This window comes from Sphaeramia orbicularis, chromosome 14 (assembly GCF_902148855.1).
Source record: "Sphaeramia orbicularis chromosome 14, fSphaOr1.1, whole genome shotgun sequence".
Classification (NCBI taxonomy): Eukaryota; Metazoa; Chordata; class Actinopteri; order Kurtiformes; family Apogonidae; genus Sphaeramia; species Sphaeramia orbicularis.
In genome coordinates, this window is record NC_043970.1 from 48,573,264 (window position 1) to 48,592,772 (window position 19,509).

General features: G+C 38.6%; 2 long non-coding RNA genes across 2 annotated transcripts; one reads left to right on the forward strand and one right to left on the reverse strand.

Annotated features, from left to right (window-relative positions):
• Nucleotides 1-563: 563 nt before the first annotated feature.
• On the reverse strand, nt 564-6,274 carry LOC115432797 (uncharacterized). Its single transcript, XR_003937251.1, has 3 exons — nt 6,264-6,274; nt 784-786; nt 564-737 (listed from the first exon to the last, which is right to left on the reverse strand). It is a non-coding gene; the product is annotated as an uncharacterized LOC115432797 (long non-coding RNA).
• On the forward strand, nt 3,390-3,862 carry LOC115432801 (uncharacterized). The gene is made up of 3 exons (XR_003937254.1): nt 3,390-3,592; nt 3,677-3,747; nt 3,823-3,862. It is a non-coding gene; the product is annotated as an uncharacterized LOC115432801 (long non-coding RNA).
• Nucleotides 6,275-19,509: the final 13,235 nt, after the last annotated feature.

A 19,509-nucleotide genomic window follows, 5' to 3' on the forward strand; every position in this document is an offset into this window, starting at 1 on the left:
CTAAGTAAGATTACTTTGTCTTGTTGCATATTCAAAATAAACTAAACAAAAAAAAAAAAACAAAAAAAACAAAACAAAAAACAATTGCTTGTTATTGTTACGAAACTGCAAATAACTGTATTTTTTTTTAACAAAAAAGTTGAGGTTTTTTTTGCATATTATTTCCATGAAGTAAGTAATGACTAGTATTAGAGTTTGTTAAAATGTAAGAAAAATGCAGATTAGCTGCATTAAAAATGTTTTTATTTCCTAGTTTTCACCCGGTATGTCAGTAAATCCATGTTTCTTTGCTTCAAAAATTAAACGCATGGCGTCAAGCTGACATTTTTGGAACTCCATAAAAAATAGGTTCATCAGAAAATTTTCAGTTGCATTGTTTTGTTCATGCCGAAAGAGGAATAAAAACACTCAGGAAATAAATGTTGATTAAGATTCTCGTAATTCATGCATGAAAGGGTTAAGTTGAATAATTTCATAACTACAGGAGGTCCTCGGGTTACGCGGTACTCGACCTACGCTGTTTTGACTTTACGATGCATGAGTCTCGTCCGCAGAGGATCCCAATATGGAACGATTTTCGAAAGCTTCAAGGGGAGTGATGGACAGTGTACGGTGCTACCGTGAGATCTGGGAGGAAAAGAGGAAGATTTCCTTCCAGAGGGACATCTCCAAGTACTTCACCAAGGTGGAGAGGCCAGTAGAACCCGTACCTTCAACGTCTACAGAAGATCTTGCACCTGCTACCCCTCCAGATAATCTGGATTCCCCAGCAGCAGCTCTCACAGCCTCCCCTCCTTCTTCTCCAGCCACCTACAGGGTGGGGAAGCAAAATTTACAATGAACATTTAGTTGTTTTTTTCTCAGCAGGCACTACGTCAATTGTTTTGAAACCAAACATATACTGATGTCATAATCATACCTAACACTATTATCCATACCTTTTCAGAAACTTTTGCCCATATGAGTAATCAGGAAAGCAAACGTCAAAGAGTGTGTGATTTGCTGAATGCACTCGTCACACCAAAGGAGATTTCAAAAATAGTTGGAGTGTCCATAAAGACTGTTTATAATGGAAAGAAGAGAATGACTATGAGCAAAACTATTACGACAAAGTCTGGAAGATACTATTAAAGAAGAATGGGAGAAGTTGTCACCTGAATATTTGAGGAACACTTGCGCAAGTTTCAGGAAGCGTGTGAAGGCAGTTATTGAGAAAGAAGGAGGACACATAGAATAAAAACATTTTCTATTGTGTACATTTTCTTGTGGCAAATAAATTCTCATGACTTTCAATAAAATAATTGGTCATACACTGTCTTTCAATCCCTGCCTCATAATATTGAAAATTTCGCTTCCCCACACTGTATGTATTAGGTATTTAGGGGGTACTAAAGGGTTAATTCTGATTTACGCGGAAATTCAGATTACGTCACCAGCGTAGGAAGGAAACTCGTTCGTAACCCGAGGACCTCCTGTATTTTGGTCAGGAATAGGATTTTGAGTTTGATTATCTGCAAAAAAGTTGTTTAATCACTGATAAATTAATCTGGCTGCAATTAAGAAAATTAGTCAGTGTAACCTAAAATGCTGAGTTGAATGGTTGGATAGTGGGGTTGATTTTACAACAGGTTTAAAGTACAAATAACTTGTCTTTTAGTGTTTTCTACTTAATAGTTGAAGTTCAATACTTTTAGCATTAAAGTTGAACCGACTTAAACCAACTGATTAGTCGATCATTACTCAAATCATTTAAGTGCAATCACTTCCCTCAAATTTTTGGAGTAAACTCTACTTATCCGGGCTTACAGTGTAACGTAAGTGACGTTATGTACACAGCACCCCCCCACCCCCTTTCCCGGTCCGACAGATTGAAGGGTCCACAATGTTTATGCTTACATGGGGCCCACAATTGGTAGCAGCGCCCCTGGATAAAGCTGCTTCATGTTTGGGACTTAAGGTCAAAAGTAACTCACCTTCACTGAGAAAAAATGGGAGGATAAAGAATACTGACACCCCTAAAGGGTTAACCCTTTCATGCACGAATTATGAGAACCTTAATCAAAATTTTTTCCTGAGTGTTTTTATTCCTCTTTAGGCATGAAAAAAACAATGTGATTGAAAATTTTCTTCTGAAAAAGGAATAAAAAATAAATAAATAAAATAAAAATAATTAAAAAAAAAAAAATTAAAATACATTAATGACTAATGACAAAAAAAATTCTTATGAATCTATTTTTCATGAAGTTGCAAAAATATCCACTCAGCTGGACACCACACGTTTAATTTTTGACACAGAAACATGTATTTACTGATAAATTGTGTGAAAACTGTGGGGAAGGCTTGTGATTCTGGGGGTTTATCCTCAGGAGAGATCTACATAATGTTATCAATTCAGTTTTCGGTAACAATAATAACCTTGCAAAGAACTGAGCTACTGGGAACCGGTTCTCAAAAAGAACTAGTTCTCAAGTCCAATCCCTAACAATACTTGTGATGAATGATGTGTTGTACCAGATAAAGCCTGGGGTGCCGATAAGGGGGGGGTAAACATGACTAATTCATGGGGCCCTGCATTTGTTTATGTGTGTGTGTGTGTGTGTGTGTTTGTGTCCAGGGGATACAGGTTAGAAATTGCGAAAATTTCATGTAAGATCTGATGTGTAACAGAGGCATAGAAGTCAGGAGTTGGACGTTGAAAGTTCATTTTGCGCTACCGTAAGTGACGTTATGTACAGAGCACCCCCCCCCACCACCACCACCACCACCACCCCCTTTCCCGGTCCGACAGATTGAAGGGTCCACAATGTTTATGCTTACATGGCGCCCACAATTGGTAGCAGCGCCCCTGGATAAAGCTGCTTCGTTTTAGGGACTTAAGGTCAAAAGAAACTCACCTTCACTGAGGAAAAATGGGAGTATAAATAATACTGACACCCCTAAAGGGTTAACCCTTTCATGCACGAATTATGAGAACCTTAATCAAAATTTTTCCAGAGTGTTTTTATTCCTCTTTAGGCATGAAAAAAACAATGTGATAGAAAATTTTCTTCTGAAAAATAAACAAAAAATAAATAAATAAATAAAATAAAAATAATTTAAAAAAATAAATAAAAATACATTAAAAAAAGTCATAATGACAAAAAAATTCTTATGAATCTATTTTTCATGAAGTTGCAAAAATATCCACTCAGCTGGACACCACACCTTTAATTTTGGACACACAGAAACATGTATTTACTGATAAATTGTGTGAAAACTGTGGGGAAGGCTTGTGATTCTGGGGGTTTATCCTCAGGAGAGATCTACATAATGTTACCAATTCATGTTAGAAAAGACATGTAGTTTCTTAAAAGTTTAATAAAGATATGTGTAAATGTAGCCGGAGGCGTTCTCCCTCCTTGCCACTGCACGGCACTGCGCCAGCAGCGCCGTACCTTAATTGTGGGGCGGTGCCAGACGCGCCTTTATAATCAGGTGAGTGGTCACACCTGACCCTCTCCTTCCAGTCCTTTGAGCCAGCGTGGCGGTGACTGCAGCTCGGCGTGGCGGAGCCCTTTGTTTGCGGTGGGCATCGCAAACATTCAACCCTCAGGTAGTGTGGCCGCTCTCTCTCTCTCTCCTCTTTTCGCTGTGTGCGCACAACGTGCGCATTGGTGACACCGGTGTGTTTTTTTAGTGACTACAGACGGTGTAGGGGGAACAGATCACCCCGCCGGAGGTTTGGTGGGAAGTAACGTGGTCTGCCTGGTGAGTCGGCGTTGTCTGCTATTCTATCAGACTGTAGCTTAGCTCTCAGCTGATTGCTGCTGTGTTTTCCTGCAGTGTGGGCTGCAGGTAACTGCGGTTCTCCTCCTCCTGTTCTGTGACGCTGCGCCAGTGGTATGTATGTATGTGCATCATTCTCTTTAATTGAGTATTTTTTTTGCATTTATTAATTAGAGTGTTTTCTTTTGATTAATTTAAAGGTTGCAGTAAGTGGTGGCCTGTCATCAGCCACCACACTCATTGACTGTTGCTGTTTTGGCTTGGTGGTTTGGTTTTGCTGTCCCGGCTTTTTTTGCCTTGCTGTTCTGGTTTGGCTGTTGTGCTACAGTGGACCCTGGATATCGTCTCTGTCCGGTGCCGCATTGGCCAAGTCGGGTTCGGCCCGAGTGTTTCGCCCCCGGACCTTGGCTCGTCTCCCCTCCCCTTCTCCGGACGGTCCGGCTCCTGCTCGTCTTTCCGGACCTGATCCTCTACCTGTGGCGGGGGGCGGGCATAGATACTTTTTTTGTGTTTTTCATAGTTTCTTTATTGTTTGGATTTATTTTTTTTACAATTTCCTTTGTTCATGTTTATTGGCAACACTATTTTAAGGAAATTGTATTTTTCATGGCTTTTAATATTTTGAGTTAATTAGATGTTGGATGGATGTGTGTGAGTGTGTGTGAGTTTTAATCGTTCACTGTCAGCCACCAGTGACCTAGGCACTCAGGCTGTTTTATTAATGGTTGTTTCTTCTTTTTCTTTGTGGTACAGGTGCTGGGTACCTGAGCGGCAGTCCAACCTGGTGGTGGTGTTTTCACGGTTTCCTTGTGTTCTTTTTCTTTTTGTGTGTCGTGTCACAGGTGTGGTGGTGGACCCCTCCCCTTATTTTTGGTTTCCTGCCGCGGTGGTAAGTCTCAGCCCTGTCCTCCCTTATTTTGTTTTTGTCAGCCTGAGTGCTGGCTGAAGGCCTGGTGTGTGCGACATTTTAGTTTTTTTTGTTAACTGTTTAATAATTTTTGTTCAATAAATTCTGTCTTTAACTAAACATTATCTCTCCCGGGTGGATCATTACGAACCTGTGATCTTGTTAGTTAATTTTATTATTTGTATAATTTTCCCAGGGGTGAAATTCCCCTGGGTGGCGTTGTCGGACAACTGGGTAATCTGATTTCCCCACGTACTGCCACATAAAGAAAAAACAAAAACAAAAAACAGCGAAAAGAACAACAAAATCCATGAATATACAAGAGAACAGCTGTAGAATAGCTGTCCACTATGCACGAAAGGGTTAATACGACTTAAAAAACAGTCCAATCCAGACTCGGTGAAAGCAGCATGAGATGACTTGACGCTACAGTTCACATATTTAACTTCCATCTGAGAAGCAATAAAGCAGAATAGTTGGTAAAATCTTATGGCTCCTTTAATTAACATGGGCTTCATTAAATCCCTTTAGAGGTTCATCTGCCTCCCAGCTACGAAAAGAAAAGAAACGCCGAAGCAGCCGAGTGCCCGCTAATGAAACATGGAGACAAACACTGAAGAGCTGCGTGTGTTTTGATGTGTGTTGACGTTTCAACACGTCATTTTCAGCTCTTCGTCGCGAGCGCGGCTTGAAAAGACGTGACGGAGAGTTTGACACGCGCGGATCTAAACAGACACAGAGACAATCACAAGTGAATGGTGGGTAATCTGGGCAATTACCGCCTCTCGAGCTGCGTGTGTGTAATGCGCTGTGTCGAGACGATTTAACAAAAGGGGGAGAAACCCGCTGTCGTTTCAGTTCCATTTCCAACACACATTCGCCTCCATCATATTATGACCCTGTAAATTACACCCACTCCCTTTTGATGATGTGCGATATGAACATCAGACGGCATGAAATGGGAAGAGATATGGAGATATGGGAAGAGACCGAAACTAAAACAAAAAATGCTAATTGAATGCCGTTCAGAGTGGGAAAACAAAAAACGTTTTCCTTTCGTCACAGTGTCAACTTTTATCTTTTATTTCTGGAAAAATGTGCAAAGAATCAGGTCAGGATGAGTGTTAGCGTGTGTGTTAAGCAGATAAGACTGAAAAGGTCCTGGAATGGAACATGAAATGACTCCTGGTGAAAGTGCAGCCCTCTTCTCTGGGGAGCTGAATCCAGGAGCCACTCTCATCTACCTTCTCTCATGTGTTTTCTTTTCCGTATCTGTCTCTAACTTCATATTTGTTCTTTGTTTGCCTTTTTGCATTAACTCTGTATCTGTTTTACCCGTTTGTTGTGTGTTCGTCCCTTGGTTGTTTATTGTAAAGTGTCTTCAAGTACTTACAAAAGCGCTATATAAAACTGATGTATTATTATTATTATTATTATTATTAACAAAATGGGCAACATGGTGGTGCAGTGGTTAGCACTCGTGCCTCACAGCAAGAAGGTCCTGGGTTCGATTCCGACCTTTCTGTGTGGAGTTTGCATGTTCTCCCCGTGTCTGCGTGGGTTCTCTCCGGGTACTCCGGCTTCCTCCCACCATCCAAAGACACGCACTGATAGGTTAATTGGTTAATCTAAATTGCCCATAGGTGTGAATGTGAGAGTGATTGTTTGTCTCTATATGTTCAGCCCTGCGATGAACTGGCGACTTGTCCAGGGTGTACCCCGCCTTTGCCCCTATGTAGCTGGGATAGGCTCCAAGCGACCCCCATGACCCTAGTGAGGATAAAGCGGGTTCAGATAATGAATGAATAAATGAATAATTACAATGAGTTTGACACCCTTTACCATTAACATCTTCAGTGTCATTTTTCCACCTTGCAAATTCAGCCTGTGGACCAGATTGGAACCTTTGGCGGGCCAGTTTTGGCTCGCATGCCGTGGGTTTGACATCTACTACTTGGTTTTGACCCTGCGAATTGCACCCACTCCCTTTTGATGATGTGTGATACGAACATCAGACGGCATGAAACAGGAAGAGGTATGGAGACTAGAGACCAAAACTGAAACAAACTAGAAGCACTTGGAGGGCGCAGACCTCTGCCAAGGCAGATCAGTGCCCCGGATTTGGATGAAAATTTCAGGAAATGTTGATACTGGCACAAGGAACAAATGATTACATTTTGGTGGGGATCGGGGGGGCCCACTGATCTGCCTTGGCGGAGGTCTGCACTTTCTTTTCTGGAAAAGCACTCGTAGAGCGCAGACCTCCGCCAAGGCAGATCAGTGCCCACCCCCCCCCACCCCACCCAATCACCACCAAAATTGAATCATTTGTTCCTTGTGCCAGTATCAACATTTCCTGAAATTTTCATCCAAATCTGTCCATAACTTTTTGAGTTATCTTGCACACAGACAGACATACAGACAAACCAATGCCGACAAAAACATAACCTCCTTGGCGGAGGTAAAAATGCTAATTGAATCCCATTCGGAGTGGGAAAACAAAAACCATTTTCCTTCGTCACAGTGTCAACTTTTGTCTTTTATTTCTGGAAAATGTGCAAAGAATCAGGTCAGGATGAGTGTTAGCGTGTGTGTTAAGCAGATAAGACTGAAAAGGTCCTGGAATGAAACATGAAATGACTCCTGGTGAAAGTGCAGCCCTCTTCTCTGGGGAGCTGCTCACTGCCGGGTGAATAATACCCAAATGCCCCCCCCATCTCCTGATTGGCTGAATCCAGGAGCTAGTGGAGGTGTGACAGGCCGGCTCTGCTCATAAGCCATCAGCTGAGTAATTACAGCTAACCTGCTTCTCCACAGGGCTTCGCTGCTATAAACGGCCCCGCTGTCACACACTAATGGAAAATCACGGCCGTGTCGGTGTCGCAGCAGCGGGCTCGGGTCACCGGGGACCTGAACGGTGGACGTATTCGGGTCAAATCCTTTAACACGCCTTGCTGTTTAAAAAGCCAGACTGGAGCTGCTCTACAAAGTGTTCGGAACGCTTTCTCTGCTCCGCCGTTTAAAGAAGCATTCAAGGTTTCGGCAACTTTTTCTTTGCTTTGAGACATACAGCACATGCCCAGAGTTTTTTTTTTTTTTTTTTTCTCCATGTTTGCCTCATTCAAGAACAATGGAATAAATATGTAAAGAGCGACTAATGAATTCAACAGGGGTGTCAAAGCCATTTGACTTCAGGGGCAACATCCAGCCTAATCTGATCTCAAGAGGGTCGAACCAGCAAAATAACAGCATATCAACCTACAAATGAGAACTCCAAATATTTGTCCTTCTTTTAGGCCAAAAAAGTAAAAATTTAACTTTATTCTTTCACAAGTGAATAATCTTAACAGTTTGTAAATATAAATATTTTCAACCTGAAAATTTTCAAGAAAAATAAGTAAAATTTGATCAATATTATGCCTCATTTTTTAGGGATGCACCGATACCACTTTTTTCCAGACCCAGTATGAGTACGACTACTTAAATTTGAGTACTTGCCGATACCGAATACCGATACGATTACGGTCACCGGGGACCTGAACGGTGGACGTATTCGGGTCAAATCCTTTAACACGCCTTGCTGTTTAAAAAGCCAGACTGGAGCTGCTCTACAAAGTGTTCGGAACGCTTTCTCTGCTCCGCCGTTTAAAGAAGCATTCAAGGTTTCGGCAACTTTTTCTTTGCTTTGAGACATACAGCACATGCCCAGAGTTTTTTTTTTTTTTTTTTTCTCCATGTTTGCCTCATTCAAGAACAATGGAATAAATATGTAAAGAGCGACTAATGAATTCAACAGGGGTGTCAAAGCCATTTGACTTCAGGGGCCACATCCAGCCTAATTTGATCTCAAGAGGGTCGAACCAGCAAAATAACAGCATATCAACCTACAAATAATGAGAACTCCAAATATTTGTCCTTCTTTTAGGCCAAAAAAGTAAAAATTTAACTTTATTCTTTCACAAGTGAATAATCTTAACAGTTTGTAAATATAAATATTTTCAACCTGAAAATTTTCAAGAAAAATAAGTAAAATTTGATCAATATTATGCCTCATTTTTTAGGGATGCACCGATACCACTTTTTTCCAGACCCAGTATGAGTACGAGTACTTAAATTTGAGTACTTGCCGATACCGAATACCGATACGATTACGGTCACCGGGGACCTGAACGGTGGACGTATTCGGGTCAAATCCTTTAACACGCCTTGCTGTTTAAAAAGCCAGACTGGAGCTGCTCTACAAAGTGTTCGGAACGCTTTCTCTGCTCCGCCGTTTAAAGAAGCATTCAAGGTTTCGGCAACTTTTTCTTTGCTTTGAGACATACAGCACATGCCCAGAGTTTTTTTTTTTTTTTCTTTTAATGTTTGCCTCATTCAAGAACAATAGAAGTGAATAAATATGTAAAGAGCGACTAATGAATTCAACAGGGGTGTCAAAGCCATTTGACTTCAGGGGCCACATCCAGCCTAATCTGATCTCAAGAGGGTTGAACCAGCAAAATAACAGCATATCAACCTACAAATAATGAGAACTCCAAATATTTGTCCTTCTTTTAGGCCAAAAAAGTAAAAATTTAACTTTATTCTTTCACAAGTGAATAACTTGAACACTTTGTAAATATAAACATTTGCCTTATTTGCCTCATTTGATCATTTATACATGTGCATTACAGATTTCAGTGGATCTACAAAGTTACGAAACATTTACTAACAAACATGATATTGTTAAAATTTTAGAGTTTGGAATTTGAAGTTGTTGTATCTGGCCCCTGATTTACAATGAGTTTGATTCCCTTTACCTATAACATCTTCAGTGTCTTTTTTTTAATATATAAATGTGCAGAATTTCCATATGTCATTAAACCATAAAGACTCAAATATACACCAGTGACACAAAAACCATCTACTGATCTAAAATGTATAATAACACTGGTCTACAATTTTTTAGAAATGATTTGCTTCAGACATTAAATACGCTAAACGTTATGTATTTTAATAAGAATAATTGGAAAATAAATGACAAAAGTGCCGGTTTGCTGATGTTTTCAAGGTATATGATTAAGTGTTATTACACATATATATTGGTTTATGTACATTTATATAATAGTTTTATAAATCTTCCACTAAATAGAACCTGTAAAGTGAATGTATTCTAATGTGCAGACAGTGTTTTGACGTAGATCTTGTAGCTCTGAGGCAAATATTTCTTTTGAGTCAAACCCATTCTCTCGTTAATTCTTGAATTTCACATTTTGACCCAAGGCTGTATCTTGGAAAGTTCAGCCAACCAGCATTTTTGATTTGATTTTTCTTTATCAGTGACTCTCATGTGGTAAAGTTTCATTACTTTTATTCTGGAAGCATTTTCCTTGTAGACCAGTGTAATTTTAGAGCCACTAATCCTATTAATACATGTAAATAATTGGTGTAAAATATAGTTTCTCATCTTTTCATGGCCATCAGATTTGACCCATTTGGATGTTCAGAGGCTCTGTAGTTACCATGGAAACACGGTCATCTTCTACAACACTGATTCACCAGTAAAAGCCATGGAGTTGGGTCAATGACAGTGGATGGAAACACTGGGTTTATGTGCAGTTATTGATATATTTTACTGAAAAAAAATGACTTTTTCTCAGGTTTTGTCTGTGTTTGGTTTGATAACCCTCAACTGTAATCTCAGCATGATGTTTAAAGTACAGTAGTGCGTTGATCCGCTGGGAAGCACAAGTTGTAGATCAGAGGTGTCAAACTCATTTTAGTTCAGGGGCCACATTCAGCTAAATTTGATCTGAAGTGGGCCAAACCAGTAAAATAACATAAAATATATAACAATATAACATAATAATATATAAATAATGTCAACTCCAAACTTTTCTCTATGTTTCAGAGCGAAAAAAGTAAATTTACATGATGAAAAGGTTTACATTTACAAACTATCTTTTCAAAAGATGTGAATAACATGAACAAACTAAAAAAAGAAGTGTAATTTTAATAATATTATGCCTCAGTTTATCATTTACACATGTACATAATAACGTACAGATCACAGTGGATCTACAAATATACAAAACATTTAATAACAGGCAGAATTTTATTAAAATTGTACTCTTCTCTTCAGACATTTCAGGTTGTTCATATTTGTTAAGGTTATTCACATTTTTTGCAAAATAATACTTTGTTTTAGTGTAAATACATGAAAATATTTACATTTTGAAAGAGAAAAATGTGGAGTTGTCATTATTTCTATGTTATTATAATAGTATTTGACTGGTTTGACCCACTTGAGATTGAATTGTTCTGAATGTAGAACCTGAACTAAAAGGACTGTTAATATCTTAGTGTAATTTTTGCATTTCACAAATTCATCCCAAGGGCCGGACTGGACCCTTTGGCGGGCCGGATTTGGCCCCCAGGCCGCATGTTTGACACCTGTGTTCTAGATCCTCGGATCCATTTTATTCTGTTTTTCATTTTCTTTTTTTGGTAAATTCCACTGGCAGTTTCAGTTGAATAACCTCTCACCTGGCATGTCTGTTCCTGCACATGAAATTTGACACCATGGCAATGTGGCCCTATTGTTTATCGGTTGTAAAGTAAAGTCTGTTCTGCCCAGGGATCTATTTGAAACCGTGATCCATGCTTTTGTAACCACTAGACTTGACTATTGTAATGCACTTTATGCCGGGTTGAGTGAAAATGCACTTTCCCGACTGCAGCTGGTCCAAAATGCTGCAGTTCGGCTTTTAACAGGAACACGCAAACATCAACATATTTCACCGGTTTTAGCTTCACTCCATTGGTTGCCAGTGCGTTATAGAGTTGATTTTAAAATTCTTTTATTTGTTTTTAAATGTTTGAATGGCCTTGCCCCCTCCTACCTGTCTGACCTGATCCACCCCTATGCCCCCCCTCGTGCTCTCAGGTCAGCAGATCAGATGCAGCTTGTGGTTCCAAAAACTAAAAAGAAGCTTCGTGGGGATCGTGCCTTTTCTGTTGTCGCCCCAAAGTTGTGGAACCAGTTGCCCTTAGTTGTTAGACAGTCTCAGTCTGTACCTGTCTTTAAATCACATTTAAAAACGCACTTTTTCTCATTACCTTTTAATCAGTGAGTGACATGTCTGTTTTGTTTTTTGTTTTGTTTTTTTATGCTGTTTTTAACAGATTTTAACTTGTCTTTGTTTTTATGATGTTTGTATTGTGTTGTTCGTAGCCCACTTAACACCCTGCGTTTTCGCTAGTTTTATTACCTCCGCCAAGGAGGTTATGTTTTTGCCAGGGTTTTTTTGTCTGTCTGTCTGTCTGTTTGTTTGTCTGTCCGTTAGTGTGCAACATAACTCAAAAAGTTATGGACAGATTTGGATGAAATTTTCAGGGTTTGTTGAAAATGGGATAAGGAAGAAATGATTAAATTTTGGTGGTGATCGGGGGTGCGGGGGCCCACGGGGGGGGGGGGCACTGATCAGCCTTGGCGGAGGTCTGCGCTCTCCGAGTGCTTCTAGTTACCTCCGCCAAGGAGGTTATGTTTTTGCCAGGGTTTGTTTATTTGTTTGTCTGTCTGTCTGTCTGTCTGTCTGTCTGTCTGTCTGTCTGTTTGTCTGTCCGTTAGTGTGCAACATAACTCAAAAAGTTATGGACAGATTTGGATGAAATTTTCAGGGTTTGTTGGAAATGGGATAAGGAAGAAATGATTAAATTTTGGTGGTGATCGGGGGTGGGGGGGCCCACGGGGGGGGGCAAACCACAAAATTTCATCAAAATCTGTCCATAACTTTTTGAGTTATGTTGCACACTAACGGACAGACAGACAGACAAACAAACAAACAAACCCTGGCAAAAACATAACCTCCTTGGCGTGGGGGGGCCCACGGGGGGGGGGGGGCACTGATCAGCCTTGGCGGAGGTCTGCGCTCTCCGAGTGCTTCTAGTTTACTTATTTAATCCCTTGTTTTATGTTTGGTGTACAGCACTTTGACCAGCTGTAAAGTTCTTAAAGTGCTTTATAAATAAAGTTGGTATGGTCTGGTATGGTTGCTAGATAACTCACTTCAATGATGATTCTATGATTTTGGGCATAACAACATGATTGTAAGGCTACTGTATTCCAAAATTACTAATATCTCCCAAAATATTGGTCCTATCAAGTTGCCGTTTTCGCTACTCTCTTCCTTGACCAAAAATACATAAGTATGCCAAACTGCAGTAGTCAGCTTTTTTCAGATTTTGTGTGATGGCCGAGACACACACACACACACACACACATAGTCCAATTCCCTTGTATTATTGAGATCACAGGTGTCAAACATGCGGCCCGGGGGCCAAATCTGGCCCACCAAAGGGTGGGGTCCGGCCCTTGGGATGAATTTGTGAAATGCAAAAATTACACTAAAATATGAATCCTTTTAGTTCATTTTCCACATTCAGACCAATTTAATCTCAAGTGGGTGGGATCAGTAAAATACTGTCACAATAACCCATAAGTACTCACAACTCCGAATTTCTCTCTTTGTAAATGTAAAAATTTTCATGTCATTTTACTGTATTTACACTTAAACAAACTAACATTTCACAAAAAACACGAATAACCTCAACAAATATAAACATTTTGAAATGTCTCAAGTGTAATTTTAACAATATTCTGCCTGTTATTACATATTTAGTGTACTTGTCGATGCACTGTGATCCGTAAATCGTAATTTACACGTTCAAATGATAAACTGAGACATAATATTGTTAAAATTGCATTTAGCTTTCGTCAGAAATTTCAGTTTGTTCATGTTATTCACATTGTTTTAAAGGACAGTTGGTAGATGGAAACATTTTCATCACATAATTTTCCTTTTTTTGCTCTAAAACATAGAAGAAAGTTTGGAGTTGACATTTTTTATATATTATTATGTTATTATTTCACTGGTCCGGCCCACTTCAGATCAAATTTGGCTGAATGTGGCCCCTGAAGGAAAATGAGTTTGAGACTCCTGATATAGATGATCAGTAAATAAATAATGGAAAATATCTGGGGGAAAAAAAAACCCACAAAATGGAGATATTATTCTAATAAATGGTGAGAAATCCCTTAAGAAAGGTTTAATAGTGGGAAAAAAATAAATAAATAAAAATTGGGAACTAACATAAAAGTAGCACTGGGTCTTTATGGGTTAAATGTGAAAGTTCTTATTATAGTCAATGAGAGGCTTTATTTATTTATTTATTTTTTATAATGTTCATTAGAAGTTCACACATTTTTCCATCTTGTCTTCTCATTTTCATCTCATGCAGTCAGACAGACACACATTTCACAGCTCCTTCGCTGAGTTGAAGCTCTTTTATTGGCAAAAATGATCTTTAAGTGGATTTTTATAATGAGCAGTTTCACCTTCTCATTGTGACTCCAAAAACTCCTTTTGAATTTCAGAGGGATACCTGATTTTCTTTTACACTAATGAGTTCACCTCGTGGTTCCTGTTGTTCTCACTCCGACTTCGCTCCTTGTATTTTTTTTATTATTTTTTTTTAATATAATATATTTTTCCTCTGCCGGCTGTGAAGGAGATGATTGTTCTCACTCTGCAGTCTGGGGCTCAGTGGCTTAGTTAAATACCTGTTGTTATATTTATTCAAACTCATTCAGTCTGCGCGAGTCGAGCTGTCAAACTTCCTCTCTCTTTGCTTGTTGGCGACACATGCCGCCGTCAGCTCCGTCTTTGAACACATTCTCTCCACAGCGTGCTATAAATTCCGTTCAGGTTTTCCGCAGCCGGCACGCGCCCAAAAGCATCCCGAGTACGAGAGCCAAAACTGCTGTTCAGCCGAGAGAAAGCCATAAAGAAATCTCAGCTGGAAACTAGACTGAGTTTAAATTGAAAGGCCTTACCGGTGCTTTTGCATTTCCGCTCCATTTACCACAAATCACAGCTACTTAGCGTTGGTGTGATTTACTTTGGAGTGTTCTCCCACCCTCCCAGCATGCATTGTTTTGTTTATTTCTTATAATTCACCGTGTATTAGTTAGATATGCTCACGAAGACATGGTGTCCAAACTATTTCTGAGTTTGGAGGCAGTCTTTGCACTTTAATGAAAAACAGTCTCGAGAAAACATCCACTGGCATGATATTAAATTCACTTCATCCCTGACAGTGAGCAGCAGTATTAGTATTCAGAGTGATCCAGCAGTACATTTTGCAGACGTATCAGTGTACCTGGTTACTTTTTATAAACTGACCGAACACACGGGCAGCAGATTTCGCTATCAGACAGTTTTATTGTCTTTTTTTTTTGCCTATTTCGGTGTGACTGGTTTCACTGTGAGATGTAGACTTCTAATGGACAGGAGTCTGTGGCAGCAGCACAATACAGCCAGAAAAAGAACAGTTTCCTCCTTAAGCAAAATATATACTTTTTTTTTTTAAATGAGGAAAAAGCCACAAAGCTGAAAACAGGCTGGTTTTTCTGAGCTCGTGAAAAGTTGTGGCATTTTTTCATACACGCAGTCCGTGTATCATTCGTTCGTTTATTTTTCAATTTAAAACCAAAAATCTAAAAACAAAAAAACAAGTTGTTTGTTTTCATTTTCAAAACCACAATGAAAAACGGATAACTGTTCGTTTTTCCATTTCCCGATTTTGTGCTCAAATGAAAAATGGAAAAAACGAATAATGACCGTTTCATCCGATTTTGCTATTTTCAATATAGTTCAGTTGTATGACCAGGAAGTAGTCGTTACTAGGGAAAAAATAAACAAACGGAATCATGGCCGGACTGGAGAAATATTTGACTATAATTAAGCAGCTGTTTGATACGGAAGCATATATAGAATGAAACGGTCATTATCCGTTTTTTCCATTTTTCATTTGAGCACAAAATCGGGAAATGGAAAAATGAACTGTTATCCATTTTTCATTCTGGTTTTGAAAATGAATTTGATTTTTGGTTTTAAATTGAAAAACTAATGAACGAATGATACACGGATTCAACTTGTTTTTTTGTTTTTCATTTTCAAAACCAGAATGAAAAACGGATAACGGTTCGTTTTTCCATTTCCCGATTTTGTGCTCAAATGAAAAATGGAAAAAAACGGATAATGACCGTTTCATCCGATTTTGCTATTTTCAATATAGTTCAGTTGTATGACCAGGAAGTAGTCGTTACTAGGGAAAAAATAAACAAACGGAATCATGGCCGGACTGGAGAATCCCTGTCTCATTTGTTCATTCGTTTTTCAATTTCAAACCAAAAATAAAAAAAATGACTTTTTTTTGTTTCATTTTCAAAACCAGAATGAAAAACGGGTAACGGTTCGTTTTTCCATTTCCCGATTTTGTGCTCAAATGAAAAATGGAAAAAACGGATAACGACCGTTGCATTCGATTTTGCTTTTTTCAATATAGTTAAGTTGTCTGACCAGGAAGTAGTCGTTACTAGGGAAAAAATAAACAAACGGAATCATGGCCGGACTGGAGAATCCATGTATCATTCGTTCATTCGTTTTTCAATTTAAAACCAAAAATAAAAAAAACCACTCTTGTTTGTTTTTCATTTTCAAAACCAGAATGAAAAACGGATAACGGTTCGTTTTTCCATTTCCCGATTTTGTGCTCAAATGAAAAATGGAAAAAACGGATAACGACTGTTTCATCCGATTTTGCTATTTTCAATATAGTTCAGTTGTTTGACCCGGAAGTAGTCGTTACTAGGGAAAAAATAAACAAATGGAATCATGGCCGGACTGGAGGAATATTTTTCTATAATTAAGCAGCTGTTTGATATGAACAGAAGTGTATTGCATTCACAGCATAAAAAATTAATTCTTAAAAAAATTAATTTTTTATGCTGTGAATTTTTTAATTTTTTTCAGAAAACAGTATCTCGTTAATTTGGAAAATTCCGTTTGTTTACTTTTTCCCTAGTAACGATTACTTCCTGGTCAGACAACTTAACTATATTGAAAATAGCAAAATTGGATGAAACGTTCGTTTTCTGTTATTTCCATTTTTCATTTGAGCACAAAATTGGGAAAAGGAAAAACGAACCGTTATCCGTTTTTCATTGTGGTTTTGAAAATGAAAAACAAAGAAACAAGTGGTCTTTTTGTTTTTTTGATAATTGATTTTAAATTGAAAAATGAATGAACGAATGATACACAGATTCTGGAGGAATATTTTGCTATTATTTAGCAGCTGTTTGATATGTACGGAAGCGTATTGCATTCACACAAAAAAATGATTTTAGCTCTGTTTTTCTGAGCCGAATTTAAATTTTTTACAGAAAACAGTGTCTCATTAATTCGGAAAATTCCATTTGTTTATTTTTTTTCCCTAGTAACGACTATTTCCGGGTCAGACAACTTAACTATTTTGAAAATAGCTAAATCGAATGAAAAGGTTGTTATCCGTTTTTTTCCATTTTTCGTTTCAGCACAAAATTGGGAAATGGAAAAAGAAGCCGTTATCCATTTTTCATTGTGGTTTTGAAAATGAAAAACAAAAAAATGAGTGTTTTTTTTTTTTTTTTTTTGGTTTTTGATTTTTGGTTTTAAATTGAAAAACGAATGAATGAATGATACATGGATCCGTTACTAGGGAAAAAATAAACAAACGGAATCCTGGCCAGACTGGAGGAATATTTTTGCTATAATTAAGCAGCTGTTTGAATATGGAAGCATATTGCATTCACACAAAAAGCTCCTTAATTATAGCTCCGTTATAAATTCCGTATATTCCGTTTGTTTATTTTTTCCCTAGTAATGACTACTATACATACGCATTTTCATCCTGTCACATGTTATTCAACACCATTTGATGGTGTGTCAACGTACGCCAAGATCTCCGGTTTCCATATCCGTAACCGCTAACTCTAAACCTAACCCTAACAGCTAATTGTGCTAGCCACTAATTGCTAACCCTAACTGCGCCAGCCGCTAATCTCGCATTATTTTTTACACGGCATGAACATACACGTGGAAAGCTTTTAATGCACACCGGTAACACACCACTTTTAATTGGCATGTTATCTGTACGCAATTCATGATTTCGCGTTAGACCTATTCTTTTTATGGACTGTTTACATTAGCTCAGTCTTACCCAAATGGGGGTATGTGTACGTTGCACCACCATGTTCTAGTTCATAACACACTCTGGCCCAGGTAACTGTAAAGCACCAGAGGAACAAAAGTTGCTTTTTACAGCCAGCATCTATGAAACATGTCAGCTGTTGGTTTTTCGTTATACTTACTGAATTAACCTGGGAACACTGAATGCGTATTTCGAGGGAAGTGAAATGTACTGATAACCACAAGTTCATTCAACACAGACTTCCACCAGGGAAGGTAATCCACTCTTCTTCTCATTACACAATATTACACCACAAACAAACCACAAATGGTGCCCTTTTGTCAGGTGGCACCACATATGTTTGTTTTGTTTTTTTTGTGCTGGTGGGGCCTATAGTGCCACAGATATTGTGGTTTTGTGTTGTCCATCCATCGCTGCTACCAACAGTAACTGTTTCCATGTGAAGAAAGATGGTGATTTTACATTGAAAAACCCACTTTGTTTATTAGTGTGGAGTGTTTTAATACATTACAAGACAGGGGTGTCAAACTCATTTTAGTTCAGGGGCCACATACAGCCTAACATGATAAACAGTCTACTCTCGTTAAACCGCCCGCCGTTATACCGCCATTTTCGCTCACCGCCGACCAAAACCATTGCACAAAAATCCCCAATGCATTATTCCATTAGCTACCGCCATTTCCGCCTATCGCCATCCGCCAGCCCAGTTCCATGCACAAACAACACTTATACCATTGATTTCCCGACCGTTATACCGCCAGCGTGATTGCCATCGAGTACACATAAATTTTAACAATGCACTGAAACAAACGCGCCAGACGCTAATCGTGACAAGCTACGAGTAGGTCTACGGAACGGCCACCGTTCATTTATCGCAGAACACTCAGTAGGTCAGGATGTCGGGAAGAGGACGTGGGATTAAGCCAAAGCCTCAAGATGATGGGGTGTCATTTCCCGACACGGTATAATAATGCTTAAAATGTTTCCCCACTTTAAATGATCCCTTACAACATAACAGAATCAAGATTTATTTAGAAACGCAATTAGAACAGGTTAACGGAGGCAGCATAGACATCATATAGTAAAGACATGCACATTGTGGACGCAACCCGTTGTAACGCCATTTTCGCTATACCGCCAATTTGGCCGTGAACGGAAGTTGGCGGTATAACGAGAGTAGACTGTATAGTGGGCCAGACCAGTAAAATAATAGAATAAGAACTTATAAATAATATCAATTCCAAAGTTTTCTCTTTGTTTTTGAGTGAAAAAAGTAAAATTCCTTAATGAAAATGTTTACATCTACAAACTATACTTGAACATAATATAAAAATATATGACCAACTTGAAAATTCTGAAGAAAAATAAGTGCAATTTTAACAATATTGCACCATCGTCTATCATTTATACAAGTGCAAAAACTTTTCATCAAAAAACTGGCAAAATTGTAGTTTTTCCAGTGTCAATGGAAAAGCAACTACTGTGACAGTCTATCTTGACAAAAAATCTAGAAAATGCATTTAACCCTTTCATGCACGAATTATGAGAACCTTAGTCAAGATTTTTTCCCTGAGTGTTTTCATTTCTCTTAAAAAAACAAAACAAAAAAAACCCAATAATAATCAGCTGGACACCATGCGTTTAATTTTTGAAGCAACGAAACATGTATTTACTGATAAATTGTCTGAAAACTATGGGGAGGGGCTTGTGATTCTGGGGGTTTATTCTCAGGGGAGATCTACACAAGGTTACCAATTCATGTCAGA